We start from the raw sequence: 11955 nt of genomic DNA on the forward strand, positions 1-11955 counted from the left end.
TTCCCACACAGCTGGCAGTTCAGCTGCAGACTACAAGGAACTCAGAACTACAGTACTGATTCATGCTTTGCAGCCTGCCAGCGTATCCCGAGAGCATCAGCTGTCTTGAGCACATCAGGCCTGCGACAGTTAGTATTGTTAGTCTAATGAGATCTGGAATCAATTAACACCTCTCGGTAGGTCCAGGAGGTCATTTCTAGAAAGGACTAATGGGGGAGAAGAATCTTCTCCAGAGTGGGTGTCCCTCTCCAATGAGTGGGCCAGATACAAAGAGGTCTGAAAAAGCAAAGTCGTGTGCCTGTCTGCCTCTGCTTCTTGTTGGTGAATATCCATCCTTGTTGCTGCTGCTGTGGCCAGCCTCCACTGACATCATACTCCAGCTTATCAGCCTTCTAACGTGGGCTAAAGACCAGTGGCTCCTTTGGAATACTCTATGGCTTCAGTCTCTGTGTGTGCATGAGTGTATATACCCATGCACATGAATATATGTACAGATAAACATATGTGTATGTGCATATGGAAGCCATCGGTCAAGTCCTGGAATCTACCACAGTCACTTTTCACTTTGTTTTTTGAGATAGCACTGGCAAGGATTTATTGCTTTGGCTAAGCTGGGTGACCAAGGATCCTGAGGAATCCACCTGTCTGTCTCCCCAGTGCTGGGATTATAAGCATGCACCACCACATTTGGACTTTTTTTTCATGGGTTTGGGGGCCTGAACTTAGGTCCTCACGCTTCTAACTACATGGAGTGGCCTTAATAATTTCACCAATATTCTCTCTAACTCATCAAACCATTTTTATAACACACACACACACACACACACACACACACACACACACACACACACACACACATTTGTATTCTAGTAGTTCTATTCCTCTATAGAACCTTGCCCAATTCCTCAAAATTAGTCAATCTTTCTGTCTCTTTCTTCTTTCTTTTTCTTTCCTTCATTCTTTCTTTCTCTCCTTCCTGCCTTCTTTTCTTTCTCTGTCTGTATGTCTGTTTCTGTCTCTGTCTCTCCTCTACACACACACACACACACACACACACACACACACACACACACACAGGAACAATTATATTTACATAATATAATGTATATGTATATGTGTATGTATCTTTATGTCTGCTTCGCTGGAGAACCCTGATTAATACAAGACTTCTGACGACAGCAGTCTACCATTTTGAGGAATAAGCTTGGATCTTTCTGTAGAATAGGAAGATCTCTGAAAAAATTCTTGTATCCCTTTATAGTGAATACAGTTTGCTTTCCAATGACTAGGAAGCTGATATAGCACAGTCTTGCTGGGAAATAAGGGTCCTGCTTCTGGCTTCACTGAAGCCTGCATCACACTAATTCCATGTATAGAAGTCAACCTCCATTTCTCAGTGAATGAATTGGCACTGAGCAGGCCAGGCATGGAAAGGTTATGTTAGTGTCTGTGACTGTCAATACTGTCACCTTGACATGATCTAGAATCCCCTAGGAGACAAACATCTGGGCATATTAGTGAGGGAGTTCCTAGGTTGTATTAACTGAATTGGGATGACCCACCCTCAATGTGGGTGGCACCATTTCATGGGTTGGGAGAAAGTGAGCTAGAGAGATGGGCCAGTGGTTTAAAGCACACAGTGCTCTTGCACACAACCCACGTTCATTTCCTAGCACTATGTTAGGCAACTTACAACCACTTATAACTTTAGCTCCAGGGGGCTCCAATGTCTCTGGCCTATGTGTATGTTTGCACATGCACGTGCACACACACTAAAATAACAAACAATGTTGCAGGATATTTGATCACATTGTGGACTCTGATTGTTTTATTTATTGGAAAAAAACAAACAAACTTGTGTCTAGTTGTGGTGTGGCTTAGCCCTAGCACACAGCTTTAATCCAAGAGCTTTTTGCTTACTGTAAATGGGATTAAATAAAGTTAACCAGAGGTCAAGAGGTGGAGCGAGCAACCAGTTGACAGAAAGTAACCAAGAGAAAAAGCACTGGGGGCAGGTGGTGGTGGCGTATGCCTTTAATCTCAGCACTCAGGAGGCAGAGCCAGGCGGATCTCTGTGACTTCTAGGCCAGCCTGGTCTACAGAGTGGATATCCAGGACAGCCACTAAAACTATACAGACAAACCCTTTAAAAAAGAAAGAAGAAAGAAAGAAAGAAAGAAAGAAAGAAAGAAAGAAAGAAAGAAAAAAAAAAAGAAAGAAAGAAAGAAAGAAAGAAAGGAAGGAAGAAAGAGCACTGTAGAGCTGGGATTGCTTTCTGAGGGAGGTGTTTTGGATGAAGTTCTAGGGGACTATACAAAAACTAAAGCTCTTGTATAAATAATTAATTGTCCTCTGTGTGGAGAAACAAATTAAATATGAAAATGGAAATGACCTGAATAGCATTCATGAAAGTGAAGTAGGACAGGCAAGCCTGGCAGATGCGTCTCCAATCCTTTGCCAGAACCAGAGCATCGGTTCCTTGTGGCAGGAACATTCCCAGGGAAGAGGCTGGCATACCAGGTCATTGAAAATGGGCAGCAGTTCCCTGGCTCTAACTCAGGCTTCAAAATGCCAATCTAGGATGTAGAGACTTAGACTCCACAAAATTCCTAGTTTCTCTTTCAACTAGTGGAGTACCAGAAGATGCTAGACAGTAAACAGAGTCAAAGACGCTTGTTGTTTCTTTTGTTTGCTATTTGCGTCATTCAAGCAATGGCCTTCAACTTGGCAGTCACCATAGGCCCTAAGTCTGCACCTGTTCACAGTTCCAAAGTGTGTCTCATTGGGTCCCAACACAGGTGACATCTTTAGTTGGATAGTTGCCCTCCCGTAGCCGGATAAACCTTTTTAGCCTGCCGGTACCCTGTAGCTAGAATTATCTCTAGTCCTGCCCTGGTCCGCAGCCACCCAGACCCAAATAAACACACAGATGCTATAGTACTGAAACTGTTTGGCCTAATGGCTCAGGCTTACTACTGACTAGCTCTTACATTTAAACTAACCCATAATTCTTATTTATGTTTAGTCACATGGCTTAGTACCTTTTCCCACTTCTGCCTTCACATCTTGCTTCTCATGATGGTGGCTGGCAGCATCTCCTGACTTAGCCCTCTTGCTCCCAGAATTCTCCTCTCTCTTTGTCCCACCCATACTTCCTGCCTGGCTACTGGCCAATCAGCACTTTATTTATGTTTTATTTATTTATTTGGTTTTTGGAGACAGGGTTTCTCTGTGTAGCTTTGCACCTTTCCTGGATCTCTCTCTGTAGACCAGGCTGGCCTCAAACTCACAGAGATCCGCCTGCCTCTGCCTCCCAAGTGCTGGGATTAAAGGCGTGTGACACCACCGTCTGGCGTTATTTATTAACTTATCAGAGCAACACATTCACATCATACAGATATCCACAGAAGTACCTGAATTCAGAGGCTTAATATTAATTACAAACTGTTTGGTCTATGGCTCAGGCTTCTTGCTAGCTAGTTCTTACAACTTAATTCAATCAATTTCTATTAATCTATGTTCGCCATGTGGCTTTGTGGCATTACCTGTGTCCCATTATATCTTGCTCCCCCAGCAGTGCTCAGCATCTCCCCTGATGCCACCTTCCTTCTGCCTATATCTTTTCTTGGATTCCCCACCTGGCTCTAATCCGCCCTGCCATAGGCCATAGCAGCTTCCTTATTAACCAATGGTAGCAACACATATTCACAGTGTACAAAAAGAATATCCCACAGCACTTCCCCTTTTCTGTCTAATCAAAAAGGAAGATTTTCATTTTACCATAGTAAAATTACATATAACAAAAACAGTTATCAAGCAAGAATTAATAGTTACAATATCTAGTCTATTTGTATTTGGAAAAATTAGAAAATATTCTATCATCTATCCTATTTTTTGAGTCTAAAGCTTTATATCTAAATTATCTTTTATCATGACTAAGGAAAACTGTAATTACAGCTATCTAGTCTTCAACTCCATCAAAGACCCCAGAAGGATATAATATTATCTGGGTATATAGGAAGTGCATTGTAAGCAACTTCTAAAATTCTAGAAATGACAGAGGCATCTGGCTGTCTTGACAGTCAGCCAAAGTTCCTCTGAAATATTGGGGCATCCATCTTCAGCCTACAGGCCTAGAGTATCTGGTAGACTTTTCAGTGAATCAGGAAATTTGAAGGACTGTCTTGCCTACTTTGGCAAAGTTCATCATTCACCTTCTGCTATGTCCTGCAGAATGTCTGGCAGTTTCTTCTGTTGAAGAAAGAACCTGAAGGACCATCTCTCCTTGATTTGGCAAAGTTCAGTGGTCTCTTTCCTATGTGTCCTTTACATCCAGTTTATACAACATACTGTCAAGCAGTCCAGGAAAGAGCAGTTTCTTGCTCAAATGACTAGCCTTTTCCATATTGTAAGCAAACTCCATAATAAATTTCTTCAATACTCATAATCTTATTTGAAGTAATTGGTGCTGCCAGGAGCAGATATGTCTCACTGTTCAGAAATGTCTAAGTTCTTAAAACATTTTAAATGTCCTGATTTTAATTGTTTCATATTCTGTAGGTTTTTGAAGGGTTTGAAGATTACCTAATTGAAATATATCTTTGTATACCTAGAAAACTTAAATAACATGACTATAAGTTTGAATATCATAGATGACTAATTATTAGTATTTCTCAATTATACATTACAATTTTAAATGAGTTGCATAAGCATAATACCTTAAACAAGAGTAGAAATACACATACAGTATAACAAAATTGGCCTTAAATTTATATCAATAAACCAAAATCCATATCAATGTAAAGTATTTTGAGATTAACAAAATACTGTTTTTTTGGATCAAAATAATTCAATAATCTATCTTTTTAAAAATCATTTCTATATCATATCCCAAACTTCAATCTACAATTGGCACTCACCGTGAGGTATTGATCCACATAGACCTGATAAAGCTTAAAAAAGGACTCTTAATGCACAGAAACAGCTGCACTGGGCTTCCTGGTCTCACAGGCTCATGCCAACAGCAGCTCAGAGACTCAACTCCTGACAGCTGCCTGAGAGATGGAGCTGGCCCCCAGCTGCCATGAGCTAATCTGCATGGCAGATTTCTGCAGTCTCTCTCACATGCCTCAGTACAGAGAGGATTCTTCCAGCCACTGCCTGAGGCTTGAGAGCCCAGTCTCCACAGACTTAAAAACACAGGCATGCTACTTAATATTGCTTCCCAGAATTGGGGAGGTAAGCGTGACTCATTGGTACCTGTGCTGTGTTGAAAAGCCAAGCAGGGTAGAGCCAGCAGCCAGGGCTGCCACTTTGGTTCTATACATGCTGCAGTTTAAAGCAACGGTCAGAAAAGGATTACAGATATACAATAAGACAGATTCAGATGGAAAAAAAAAACTCTAAATGGTTTACAGTGTGTGTAAAAATGTACATAGGCTTGGAAGAGAAAGGAAAAGGAGTATAGGCAGTTACATAAAGAAATAAATAGTTTTAAAAAATAAAGTCTTTAAAAACTTTATAAGAGTATAATGACAGTATAAGTAATATAAAAGAAATAAGCCATGTAAAGATGGAAAATACACAGAGTCTGGATTATGTATATTATTGTGTTTTCTTTGAATTTTTTGACTGTTAATGAACTAACTGCAGAAAGACATTTGATTATAAAGGCAGTAAATTAAACCAACATATACATTTAAAGGTATTTTGACTTCAAAACTTGAGTCTAAGGATATGTTGCTTTGGAAAATAGATTCTAGTTTTGTTTCTACAGAAGAGAACCCGTGGATTGCTTCCAGGTTAATATGGTTTGGTAGAACAAGACCCCCTTAAAAATCTCCAGTGGAAACAGATGGTCCAGATGATCCAGATGATCCAACATTTCAGAGAGCCTCTGTTGCAGTTTACTTTGAGTTCTGCATTCAGAAAGACTTCAAGACTGCTGGCTAAGATGATCCAGCCTCACAGACTACTCCAGTCAGGACTTGACCATAATCATAAATTTTCTTTGGGTCCCCATAAGATTACCAGTACCCCCAATCAGCAGAAAGTAGCCTAGAAAACTATGCCTACCTTCCCCAAAAAATGGATTATGGATGTTTGTCTTTGTTTAGAATGTTGGTTATAAACTGTTATGAATAATGGTCAGGGGGAAAAAAGCTAAACAAAGGAGATTAGATTTAGGGGTTTTGTTTTGAAAATATAAAAGGCAGAAATGCTGTGGGACAATGCTTTTGTACACTGTAAAGATTTGTCACTCAAATTGTTTAATAAAACGCTGATTGGCCAGTAGCCAGGCAGGAAGTATGGTGGGGGGGGGGACCAGACTAGGAGAACTCTGGGAAGAGGAAGGGCAGAGTCATGGAGTCACTAGACAGATGCAGAGGAAGTAAGATGAGGATGCTGGACTGAGCAAAGGTACCAAGCCACATGACTAAACATAGACAAGAATTATGGGTTAATTTAAGCGTAAGAGCTAGTTAGTTGTAAGCTTGGGCAATAGGCCAAATAGTTTATAATTAATATAAGCCTCTGTGTGTTTATTTGGGACTAAACAACTGTGGGACCAGGCAGGGCAGAAACTTCTGCCTGCACCCTCCTCCACAAACCTTTCTCCAAAGTCCTTTCTCCAAGTTTCTAAGTTCAGATAACAACATCACTGTGACTGTGTGTGCAAACACGTTCCTTCTATTAAACTCTTTCTGTTGAAACGCCAAGCATGGTTCTGTTTTTCTGTGTAGTCCTTGCCTGACACAAATGCTTGATGACAGTCAAGAAATTCCCTTACACACACACACACACACACACACACACACACACACACACACACACACTTATGCCCATCACAAACTTTTCTAATCAGAATTTGGCTTCTTAGCCTACAGAGGACCTGTTGTTCATTAAATAGTGTGACTTATGTAGTCAACAGGGAATTGTGCTTTTCATTATAAATGAATTTTCTTAATTGCTGGGCTGGTCTTTGCATATCCATTCTCATTGCCTCATAGAGACAGATCCGTTACTTGGATTCTGATGCTGAGTTTCCTGCACATGCCAGAGAAAGGTCACTCCCAGAACCATGTAATTCAACCAAGGTGATGGCACCTTTGACTCGCTGACCAACATGCTTCCATGCTCCTTTCCTGCTTTTGTCCCATTTTAACGAACAGAGACAGCACTGTGAAAGTCTTCTGGCATGCATGGATTGCCTTTTCTGCAGATGGAAATATTTCATATCTAGAAACGCCCTGATTCCATTCTTTAAAATTTTTCTCTAAATAAAACTTCTCAGGAAAAGAATTGGAGAGGGCTTAAACGTTTAGATATGAATGCCCAGCACAGTTAGATTACCACTTCTGAGGGATGATTTGAATTTTGCTTGTAGTTAATACATCTATTTTTTAATCAAAGGGATAAAGCCTTGGTTGTAGAATCTCTGAATTCACCCAACTGTGTACAAGGAGTATTTTTTTTTTATTCAAAAGGATAGGGAAATGTGGGTTACTCATCAAGTGTTTCTGAAAATCAGCCAGATAGTCTCCTTCATTAGCTACTCTTTAAGTTGGCCCTGATATAAAGAGACTTTGATTCCAGCACAACTCCTGACTGTCTACTGCCAGACCATAACTGATCTCTTTGGACCCAGGCCATTTGGAGCATAGCAGGGGAGGCCACAGGGCACCTACACATCTCACAACAGCCTTCTTTGTAAGGCTAAACAAATATTTGCCTCCAATATGCAAAGCTGAGCTATGGGACTGGGTTTTTACACATATATTCCTATGCACCTACATCTTTGCTGCTTGAACTACAAGCTGTCCAACATCCTGGGCTGGGGCTGGAGGAAATGCAACCAGGATGCAGGGAGAAGTCCTGATATTTTAGGAGCCCAGTGTCCTCATACATCCTCTGGGAGCTTTCAGAGCCCAAGCCAGCTACACAGAACTGGAACTTCATCTTCTACAAAGAGATGGAAGATTCCAGATGTTGTTGATACTTAACCCATAGGCAATAATCATAACTACATCTGCATTTTTGAACATCAGGTACAAGAGACATCTTGAAAGATGTATGAGATGATACAAGTAATATTTAACAATAAACTAAGGTTTAAGCAAAGTTAATTGGAAACTTAAGAGTAAAGGGAAAAGGACCTGAATGGAAATATCAGGTACTTGGTGAATCAGTTTGTCATCCATCATCCTTGAACTTGTGCACCTGGCTAAATTATCAAACTACCATCTCCTCAGGTGTAAGGTGGTTGTCTGTAGCCCCCCCCCTTTATTGAAAATAGATGTTCTCATATATCCTGATTATGGTTTCCTCTCCCTCTACTTCTCCCAGTTCCTCCCCACCTCCCCTCCCATTCAGATCCACCCCATTTCTGTCTCTCATTGGACAACAAACAGGCTATAATAGTAAAATAACATGTAATAAGATAAAACAAAAACTAACGTGTCAGGACAGGACAAGGCAAACCAACAGAAGGAAAAGAACTGAAGAAAAGGCACAAGAAACAGAGACAGAAACCCACTCATCTGTACACTCAAGAATCCCATAAAAACACTAAATTGAAAGCCATAATATATACCCAAAGGACCTGTGGGTAAAAAGATAGAAAAAATGAATAATTTTTTTTTTTTTTTAAAAGCCCGACAAGATATTATGAGACAAGGGAGCGCCAATGATGCTTTAGATTTCATTTCCTGTTGGTCATCTACTTCTGGGCATACAGCCTCCCCTTAAGGGTAGTTTGTTTCTCCATTGAGATGCCCTTGAGAAAACTAAATTTTCCTTTTAAGTAGTTATCAACTAGAGATAAGTTCTGGGTTAGGGATGGGGGCTTGTGTCCACATCTTCGTCCATCCATCTGTCCATCTCTTCCCCCTTCCTTCCTTCCTTCCTTCCTTCCTTCCTTCCTTCCTTCCTTCCTTCCTTCCTTCCCTATTTTTTATGAAATAGGACCCTACTACATAGCTCTGGCTGACCTAGAACTCACTTTGTAGAACACACTGGCATGGAATTCACAGAGATCTGCCAGCCTCTGCCTCCTGAATGCTGGGATTAAAGGAGTGCACCACAGTGCCCAGTGAAGCCCAAGGTCATTCAGGGCATGGATTTGTGTACAGCATCTTCTGAGGAGTCTGCAGGTTTTTAAAAGTAATTTTTAATTGGCACATAGTAATTGGATATACTTAGAAGATAGCTAACAAAATGAAATATATGCACATAATATATACATATCTTGTCTAGTAACAGACATATCTATCACCTCAAACATTTATAATTTCTTCATGTTAGAAACATTTGAATATTTTCTACTAGCTATGCTAAAATAGACTATTCAATGTTGTCAACCATAGCTAGCCTGCTGTAATACACAACACAGAACTGTTGTTCTATCTGGAGCCTTAATTTTTCTTCAACTTTCCACACATGCCATCTTTATTCACTTGAAGATTGCTGTAGTAAATTGCCACAGAGACAGAATCATCATGTCACGTTCTGGAAATTGGAAGTCGGAGATCAAGATGTCGGTGAAGTTGTTTCTGCTAAGGGCTCTGAGGGGATGGATGGTCTGCCCTGTGCCTCTTGCTCAACCCCGGGGTTGGTGTGCTGCCAATCTTAGGTGTTCCTTGGCGTGTAAAAGCATTGCCCTGATCCTCACCTTCATTTTCACATGGTACTCTGCCTATGTGCATGTCTGTCCCTGGGTTCAAATTTCTTCTTTTTAATAAGAACTGTTATATTTGATTGAGGCCCACTCCAATGATCTTATTGAGATCATCTATGAAAAAATATTTCAAAATAAATTCATACTCACAAATATAGGGGGTTTTAGAGCATCTTTTTGTCTTTGAGGTGCACACAATTAACCCATGACACCGTGGGACCCCTCATGGTTATGAACAGCTCCCTGGCAGGTACGGATTGGTAGCCTATCTTATCTTCCTGTGCTATTTGTAGGAGACAGAGAATCCAGAATAGGAGACCAATGGGGTCTGTTCCCAGTCACCCCTATCCCACTGTGTGACACCAAACAAGCCACTTTACCTCTGTGAGCATCTAATTTTTGCTCTGCCAAAATGGAGAAGTTTGCTAAGAGAGAGGTCAGTGAACTAAACTAAAGAAGTATTTGGCTGGCATGTGGCATTAACAAATCATGATATTATTAGTTATTCTCCTTAAGTCCAGGAGAGTATGGATCAATGACTCATAGCCCGCACTCATCCTGGGGAAAAACTCCTGGTGTTCCAGTGTCCTGGAGAGTCTGACTAGAAGGTCTGAAGTAGGACCAAGTCACTGGTATTTTTAGAAGCCCCTGGGTTTAGTTTAATGTGCAGCTAGGTTTGAGAACTACCAGGATGGACGGCAGGAATGAAACACTAATGAGGAGTTTGCTGTGGCTGCAAGTCAATAGAAGATGATTTATAGTTATGGAGCGGACAGCGCATGCCTGATGGAGAAAGCTAGGGGCCACTTTTAGAGCCCCAGTGAATCAGGTGACCTAGTTTTCACAGCTGTTTCTTGCTTTGTCACATTTTTTCCAGGCCTCCCTGAGGCTGGAGCATCCCACTGAGACACTATCCTGGGCTCTCCTTCTTAGCCACAGCTGAGCCTTCACCACTGATGTGTCCTCAGATAGGCAGTGGCTCTGCAGGGCTGCCCCTGGGTCTGTGAGGGGGTTCCCTGAGAGAATTCAGGCTGGACCACAGTCTGATAGGCTGTCTACATTTACACAATGCTTGTGTGGACTCAAAGACGCCCCCATGGAAGACAAGCTGAGACGCAGCTAGCACACTGGTGAACTGGGGTATCTCTGTCCAGAAAGTGAGAACTGCCTGCTGAGGAATCATGACACCCAGCCCCCTGTTGTGATCTAGCTTTATGACATGGGAAAACTCTATCACTGGCTCTCCAACATTTTCTTTGGATCCGTGTGGGTTCTGGAGACAGTCGGTCAGGCCATGGATTGGCCAAAGTAGCATGCACCATTCAGAGGCAGCACTTAGTTCTCAAGGCCCTTTGCTGACACAGGGCAGCTGTGGCAGCCCCTTCCTCACTTTCTCTGGCTGCTCAGTAAGCGACCCTGGGTTCTCTATAGAAAACTGTCTTGACTGTCTTCTATAGCTGCCCTTGAGCATCCAGATCAGACACTAGCCCTTTGAGAGCCCACGATCACAGCAAGTCTCAAGGGGGAGGGCCAACAACCTTCTGATCAGTGAGTAATAAATGGAATGATTTGTAAATAGAAGCAATTTTTAGCTGGGTGGTGATGTGTGCCTTTCATCCCAGTGCTTGGGAGGCAGAGGCAGGCAGATCTCTGTGATTCAAGGCTAGCCTGGTCCACAGAGCAAGTTCCAGCCCCGCCAGAGCTGCTACACAGAGAATCCCTGTTTCAAAGAAAAAAAAAAATCAGTTTTTAACGGCAACACTATCAATTCTCTAAATTTATTATCACAAAAGAGGTTAGGAGTGTTTATTTGTTCTTTGGTTTAATCAGTATAAGCACAGAAACTTTAAGGAATGATAATTCTCTCGATTTTGAGCCCTCAGAATAGTATATTTGGTTGGGTGTTTTCCACCCTTCCTTGGTATAGCTCAGCAACATTCCACAGGTAGAGAGCAGCCTGAGAAGAATGTCTTTTAACACGAAAGTAGGTTGTATTTCCACCTAGCAAGAACCTAGATCGTCTGGTGTTCAGCGTTAGCTTTTAGAGATGCAAAGAAGAAAGTAAAGTTTAGCATGGTGAAACATCTCAGCCAAACTCAGCCTTTGCCCGTGATCAGTCTTTGTCAGGTAACCGATGCTGGCTCCTGCTGGTCCCTGGAAGAGAGAATGCGCTGCTTGCTGTGGCCCAAAGTGGGAAAGAGCAATCTGTGCTGTTCAGAGTGAGACCTCCCTCCGTTGACCTGAACGGGTTCCTGCTGTAATTGCAGGAACTGATACAG

Source organism: Onychomys torridus, chromosome 15 (genome assembly GCF_903995425.1).
Source record: "Onychomys torridus chromosome 15, mOncTor1.1, whole genome shotgun sequence".
Taxonomy (NCBI): domain Eukaryota; kingdom Metazoa; phylum Chordata; class Mammalia; order Rodentia; family Cricetidae; genus Onychomys; species Onychomys torridus.